An 8,170-nucleotide genomic window follows, 5' to 3' on the forward strand; every position below is an offset into this window, starting at 1 on the left:
CGATATGGGCAGAAATGTTCTCTTGACTTATGCAGAAGTCTCTGGCAAATATTTAAAAATGAAAATGTTTGAATAGTCTTCCCAATAAACCCGAGAGAAGCTGCGAGGGAAAGCTTTTCTCTGGTGCTGGTGGCGTCACTCCCATGCCAACCAGTAACTTGCTGAGCATGTCACATTGGAGACTTTGGGCCTCCCTCCCAGTTTTTCTTTTTTTTTCCTTCCATGTTTGATGCTGGATCTGCTCTTTGGTCACGCAGGGGGTGTGTGCTCTCCCAGGCCCAGGGTCCAGCACATGCGGACATGCGCAAAGGAGCTCGCATGGATACACTGAAAGAGAGAACCAAGGTCATTAAAACTGCCTGATTTGCCTGGAAACAGCCAAACCCCTGTTTGCCTCTCTGCCTGCTTGGCTTGGGAGGAAAGTCAACCTCCCTCACTCCAGCTTTGTGCAAGCCTTTTAATCTGAGCAATCACTCCAAGGACTGATTTTTTCCCCTGGCATCTTCTCTCCTAATGGTTCGAAACAGAAGAGGCTGCTTATTATTGCCATTTGCAGCACAGGTTATTGAAATCTTCATTTCAGCAGGAAGGACTGCAGGTTGTTATTTCTGCTCTATTCAGTTTGTTAGTTCTATCAACAGCTGCAGTCCCTGGAGGGGAGGAGAAGCCCTCCAGCCTCACCTCTCTCACAGCCTGACCTCAGACATTTGCTTCAGCACTAATGGGAAATCTCTCACAGGTGCTGGTTGTGTTTTACCATATTATTATTCTGGCAGAAGCAGACTGTGAGTGAGAGCCCTACCTGTGCACTGCTTTCGTGGGAGAGATGAGAACAAGGCAGTGGGAGGCTGAACTTAAATTCTGCAACAAAAATATCTTTTTTTACCACTGGTACTCTAATATGATTATGATGAACTGGGATTGCCCCTTCCTTCCCTCAGCTCTCAGAGTGCATACTCTGAATTCATGGGAACAGGTGGCGCATTTGTACATACAAAAGTAAATAATTGGGCTTATGCCATCAGAGATCCACATGTTGCCTCCCACATGTGAGCTGTGCAAACATTTCCCTGGAACCTGTGAGCCAAGGAGCCGACTGTATATCAGGCATTTTTCTGAACAGCCACAGCAGAAATGCATTTTTTTTTCCACAATGTGCTGTCATCTTTGCTGCTCAAATGCCCTTTTCTTGAGAGCCTTTTCCCAGGTTCTTATACCCGCTTATGCACTCTTATTAGGTGGAAGAGATTGATTTTATGACTCATTCCTGGAACTTCCTATCTTCATTGGAACTGTAAAATGTTGCTCTTTAATGTTTTTTTAAAGTTGATGCCACATACTGGACCTGAAAATGTTTTTGTCCAGCAAGGCTGGTTTGAGAAGAGACTCAGGTCCAAGGATGTGTAGTATGCACCCAGGGCATTTGCAGAAATCTTACAAAACAGAAGTGCCACATTTCTTGTCACCCCACCAAGGAGCAACTTTATTCTGCTGCCAAGAGGGTGTAAGGGAGGAAAATGAAGGTGGCCTTTCCAGCTGGGCACCCCAGAACCTGACACAGCCTTATAACTCACACCCAGTGAGAGATTCTCCTGGCTCCCCATCCCATAAGTGTCACCATTATTGCAATGTCTCTGTAAGCATCTCAACTTATCTTCCTTCAGAAATTACCAAATAGCAACATCCTTTTGCAGACTCAAGATATCAGAAAAATAAACCTGACCTGGAACCTGATTTGCAGTGGATCTCAGCTTTTCTAGGGTGCTAAGCCAAAGTATCAAGTCTAAGCACCTTCAATTAAGGAAAATTTAAAATCCACTCCATAAGATTACAGGTAAAGCCAGTTTCTGTTTCAAATCACTGTAGGCATGTAACTTTTGTTAGTAAGATAGATGAGCTTCCATCATTTTGCAAGAGGATCTTGAGCCTCAGGTGCATACCAGCAAAACGAAGCCATAGATCATTCACAGCATTTAATCTAGACTTCTGTTTTGTGTTTATTATTGTCAGTACTGATGGCTGTGCTTCTCAGGAGACAGGCTGTGAGGCAGGATAGAAAGAAATCCCTTCTGAGCTATCCACAAAGACTTGGGTTTCCTCTTTATCAGACTCTGAAACTCATTAAGAGACAGACAGCAGCTGTCTGTGGAAGTTCTGTTTCAGAAAAATTATTCAGATCATCTCAATAAATTCATCTCAGGCTTTCAATAATAATCCAGTTTGTTTCTGAGCCTACATTTAAAATGCCACAAATCCAATCATACCAGTTTTAATGACCCTAGTCAAGGACATTTCTCAAGATTTTCATCCAATACAGACACGTGAGGCATCACACTGGCTTTTGCAATTGAAAGCTCTTTGTCATTATTATCCAAAATCTCCATTAGTAAAAAAGCATATCCTTGATCCCATTTCAACTTTAATCAGCAACACTTTAAACATGAAGAAAATCCAATCCCTCTCATCATGTCATTATGGGAGCAGATACTGACAGCTTAAATGTACAGAGGAAAAATCAGTGCATCTATTAATTGAAAATGCCACTGAAGTAGATCATTTTTATGAGCCATGAGACATCTTGAGGATCATCTGCAAAGAGTTTCTCTACCTTCCTCTGGCATCAGCATTAGTAGCTCTGTACTGCATCACCGGCAACCTGGGGATCCAGGCATTTGTGATTTCTGGGGCTTGGATATTACAGTTTTCACATTTGTATTGAGAATATGCTTTTTCCACCCAGTGAAGCTCCAGTGCCTTCCAGCCATCTGTCATTTTGGGATCCAAGGCTGGAAGCAAGACAGATTTCAAGAAAATCCACTTTCCTCTTCTTGTGAACCCATCAATGCAGTAACCCATTATAAGTGAGTGTCAAAAGGAAAATATCTACCCCGATTTCAATCCAATTTAAAAAATCATTAAAAGGATGTTAATTTTCAATATTTTAAAATACTAAATTTTTAAACATCAATATTTTTATCTTGGGTTTGCTGCCAATTTTTCAAAAGAATGGAGACTTTTGACAGTAACTGACTGAGGGGTAAAAGTCATCTGCAATGTTTTAGATGGATATTTTAGATTGCACAAAGTCATTGAGGAGAAAAAGGTTTTTGAGGACCTTGCCAAAGAAATTCAAACTTGCATTGGGAGTGAGGATCTAGCAGGACCAGGGTACTACTCTGGGTTATACACCTTTCCTTCCAACAGTAAAAGTATATGCTGCTACCAAATCAAGTAGAAATCCTTCTGCAGAGCCTGGAGCTTCAGGCCAGGACACCTACTCCTCACATGAGCAGAGTTTCCAGAGCATGCAGAGTTTCTCCTGGTGAAGCCAGTGGTGGTGTGAGACAGCCCCTCGCAAGACAGGAGTCTCTGGAGGAGCTCAAGGCCTTGCTATGGGTGGTGGGAGAGCCCAGGGTGCCCAGGCTGGGCAGGGAGCACTGGGAAATAGATGGAGGAGATAGGGATGAATCTAGAACCAGCAGGGGAATCCCAAAGGATTCACACCACAAACATGACTCTTGCACAGCTACAAACTTCCTCTGGCCCATGCAAGGCCTCCTGAAGGCTTTTTCCTCCAAGCTGTGATATGAATATGGGTCTAATCTGTACGGTGGGATGGGGGAAGGAGGGAAAGCAACCTTTAGCATTTTTTGTCCTTTTTATCTTATTTATTCAAACTTTTATCTTGATCTCACTTTATTAGGCCAACATTTCACAAGTGCTCAGAATTGTCTTCCCAGTGTCTCAGGTCTCAAGGATGAACCCCCATTGTACAAATAACCCAGCTGTCATTAAGTTCCTTGGAGGGACCAGGCCTTCAGAAGTAAATAGCACCAAGAAATGTTGTTTTGATACAAAGCTACTCTGCTTTTCTGGGAGTATGGCGAGGTATTTTGCTGTCTGAGTATCCCAAAAGGCCTGTCCAGGAGAAGCACAGCCAAACCTTAGAAGAAGTTCTTCATTCTGTAGCTGAAAAGAAAAAGACAGTGCAGTTGAAAAACTAATACCAATGTCATCTCAAATGTTACTGTCAAAGACTGTGTCAGCTTTTGTTATAAAAATATATTATCTTTCTCTGAACACCTAGTGGTTTTCTGTCTCTTTTCCACTGCAATTGCAAAGGGCTTCTGCTTGGTTTTATTTTTATGATGTCTGAAGCTGGTTGGGGAATTAAGCCTGTAATTGTATTGCTAACAAGTATTTCTTAGATACATTTATTTTTCCTTGGGGAAAGAGACTGTTAGGAAGAGAGTACACATATTTCGGCAGCAAAAGAGACAGCTATGACATTTGGCTCCTAAGTTACTACCTGGATATCATTTTAATTGTTTTCTTCTACTCATAAAATATAGTAACTTTACTGCATTAGTTCCTTTATTACACTTCCAACATACATTTCATTGTCATGCTCTTCCTAAGTATATTTGGGTCATGAAGATACATTACAATACATTGAGAGCCAGTTTGTTAAAAACACAAGGAGTCCTGCATTATTTCTCACCAGTGCAAAACTAATTGGTTTTTCTCAGCTGCTGCATATATATTTATTTTCCATTTTATCATCTTTATAATTGCAGTTTGAATTAGGAAAAGGACAGAACAACCTGGTAAAAGCAGTTGCAGGGACAATTTGTGTTGTGCTTCCCAGCAATCAGGATTTCTCAAGCTTGTTGAATTGCAGTGGGTGCTGAAACAGTGCTCACATCCCTCTTGCCTGGGCCATACTGGCCATTGCTCAAACACTTTTTCTTTTTCCATGACTTCTGAAATTTTCCTTGCAATAATGTGTATTTCTGGGAAGAAGGAAGACAGGGCTCGCAATTCAAATGTTCAAGAACACTGAAACTTTGAAGAAATGAGATGTTTTTTGCCTACCCCCTTTCCAGTTTCTGAGTATGTACAATGCACTCAGGGCCCAGGGCCAGGACAGCTGAGCTGCAGTGTGAGGGCTCCCCAGGCACACCTGAGCCATGGCACAGGGATGGCACACCTGAAAATGCCTGCTGGGAGGCAGGTAGCCCTCTTTGCTTTGTCTCCTGGAAATTGCTACTGGGTAAGATTTTCTTTGCAGCCACATATTTCCTCTCTCTTTTCTGCTAAAGAAAAACTGAAAAGTCCAGTATAAGTTCAGGGCTGGGATTTCAAAGACTGGCACTCTTGCCCTGCATGGTGGCAAGCAGCAATGTACCCATGAGGAAAGGGATCCAAATGGGACACACAGGCTGTCTTTCAAGGCAGAGAACACTCAGGGATTCTGCATCTGGGATCTCAGAGGGCAGCACATCTGTGATCCCCAGGCAGTGCCCACCTGCACTCCCAGAAAACTTGAAGGGACATCAGCCTTGCAGCCTGAAGCTAACCCTGTGGAAAGAGTTGAAACACTTCTAGTTTAGGGAAGCAAAGCACACTAGATAAGCTATAACTTTAATGGCATTTTCCACACATGCATACCTTTGAGCTGCCTACCATAAGTCTGTTTCCTGCTTGGATTCTCTGGATACCTTTTATGTGGTGCATATGAAGCATCTGGAAATTAAATGAAGAGTTAAATAATGGCTCTCTTGTGTATGGAGCACAGTAAAAATTACGCAGAGAGTTTTTATAACTTTTTTTATATAATAAATTTAAAGAGACTGAATGCTGGTTTTATGATATGAGATTTCCAGATTGCTCCCAAGTCAGTAACAAGCTATTCATAATCTTTTATTATAGTGTTGTCATGATGACTGTAATCAAGTCCCTGAGCTACCTGATGATACCAGGGGTAGCATCAAGCTGGTGAATATGGATAAGTTTGCATATAATATAATGTTTAAAGACTCTGGCTCCTGCTTTTTTCTATTATTAAAACTCTGTTGATAAATTTGGATCTAGTTTTCTCTTTAAAAGTATTTGGGTCTTGTAGATTTCTGTAAGATACCGATGTATGAGCTGATTTGGTAAAATACAAGTTTGTGTCCCTGCTAGAACAAACTTCTTTGCCAGCCTTCCTCTACTGTCCCCCACTGTCTGGGGTTTTCAAACACAAATAAAAATTTGATCTAAGCAAAATCTGTTAGGAAGGCATCTAAGTAAGAGCATGCTGATTATTACAAAGGCTGGTGGCACTCACCTGCTAGGCTTTTTGGCTTTTTCTGGCATATCAATACTAGAACACTGCAGCATCAGCTGGACTCCAATTCCTGCAGAGCATCTGGGCTGACCTCATACCAAGGGCTGGATCAGAGGATTTGCTTTGATGCCCTGTTTGTGTGTTTCAACCTTCTGGGGTGCCATCTGTAAAAACAGGCCTTCTGTTAGGGTTTGCACACAAATTAATTGCTCCAGGTCATCTTGTGCTAGTGCTCTACAGACAGCAGTGTGTTATAGACATGAGATTTGCATTTGGAAAATGTAAATATTCTCCTCTTGCTAGCACCCAAATCAGAAGAACCGTTTCCCCTTTTCAGCCCCATGGCTGGGCAGCCCATTCCTTTCCAGCTTACACAGACTTCTCTTTAAGCATGCAGTGATGGATATTCCTCATGCAGTCTATTTCTGTGCTTAATTACTTTTGCTATTAGAAAGCTTTTCCAAATGCCTAACTTAAACCTCACTGTAATTTAAGCCTTTATTTCATAATGGAGAATTAATTCCTTCCCTTCCTATAGCTACCTTTTATATGTTAGAAGCTGCAGTCGTGCCTCTCTTTTTTCTTTTAGCAAGCAGCTCCAGTTCCTTTGGGCTGTTGTTTTGGACTGTTCTGCCCTGGACACTCACCAGAGGCTGGATTGCTTCTGAGCATCAGTAGCTGGGCACAAGTTCCAGCTGGGGCCATGCCAGTGCTGAAAGAAGAAAGATTTCCACCACGTCTCACATAGACAAAATCCTGCTTATAAAACTCAAGACAATGGACACTTCTCTGGAAACAGTATAATGTTACTTACCTTGTTACATCTTGTGATTTACTAAGTGCCCTTTCTACCCAGACAGGTCTTCTCCTTTCATACTGGTGCTTATTCTGTTTTGGCTATTGCATATTTGAAGAGACAATTGCCACTACCTGTGTATAAATACTTTTCACTCAATCTATTTTCACCTTCTATTTTTTTTTTTGTTAATTGTTTATTCAATTTGTGAAAAGTATTCTGAATTCCAATTCTATTTTTCAGTCCTTCAGGGAACACTTTCCAGACCATTTGAAAAATTAATAAACATATCCTCTGTGTCTCTGTTCATAGCAATAATGAAAATCCTGAATGATGCTGGTGAAGGACAGACCACAATGAAACCCTGGCTTAATGAATTAAAGTGCATGTGTACACAATGTGCAATTGATTTAGCACAGAACTCACAGATGGGGATGCCTACCTGTGGTCACTATGGTGATGCTGTAATATAGAGCTGCAAGTCCAACAGAAGGAATGATAGCACATTGCAATAAAAAGGTTACCTTTATTTTCTAACAGGAGTCTAAATGCTTTCCTGGAACCATGTTTTGACCAGGATAATAGATGGTGTCCTGGAAAAAGGCCTGAGGACTTAATTTTTAACACCTGTGCCTAAGAACATGGGGGAATATTGGTCTGCATCTGTTATTTTTCTGAGAGTTTGCCATTCACATTTGTCACATGGAAAGAATCAGATCAAGGCCTTGAGAGGGGGTTAATTGTGGAGATTTGGTGCTGCAGTTCCACACCAGTAACCTGCTGAGTGCTGAGTACATGTTCCTGCTCGTGTGGCTCTGCAGGACCCTCTTTGTATCAGGCTTCCTTCTCCCTGAGACTCACAGGGCTCCTCACCCTATCTACATGGTATACAAAGAATTTGATTTGTTTCAAAAGAATTGCACTTTAAAATGAGATCAAAAATCCTTTATTTATTTTTATATATCATGAATTAGGCAAAATAAAGGAAAATATCTCATATGCACTCAAGAACATTTTCTGTTGAAAGAGGTAAAAGAAAACAAATGAGAAATTCCTATGAAAAGGTTTGTTTTACTTTAGAAAAAAAGTGTTTCAGAAAAAAGTTCAAGCGGTTCTATGCAATGTTATGTCATCTGCCTCTGAAACCCCTGTAATGACTTTGGCTGTTCTTGATCAGCAAACAGCATATAATGGCTTAGTACATGAAGGGCAGCAGTGTCAAAATCAAAGAGCAATCACCTTTGGAAGGCATCCAAAGGAAC

The sequence above is a fragment of the Melospiza melodia genome, chromosome 1 (assembly GCF_035770615.1).
Source record: "Melospiza melodia melodia isolate bMelMel2 chromosome 1, bMelMel2.pri, whole genome shotgun sequence".
Classification (NCBI taxonomy): Eukaryota; Metazoa; Chordata; class Aves; order Passeriformes; family Passerellidae; genus Melospiza; species Melospiza melodia.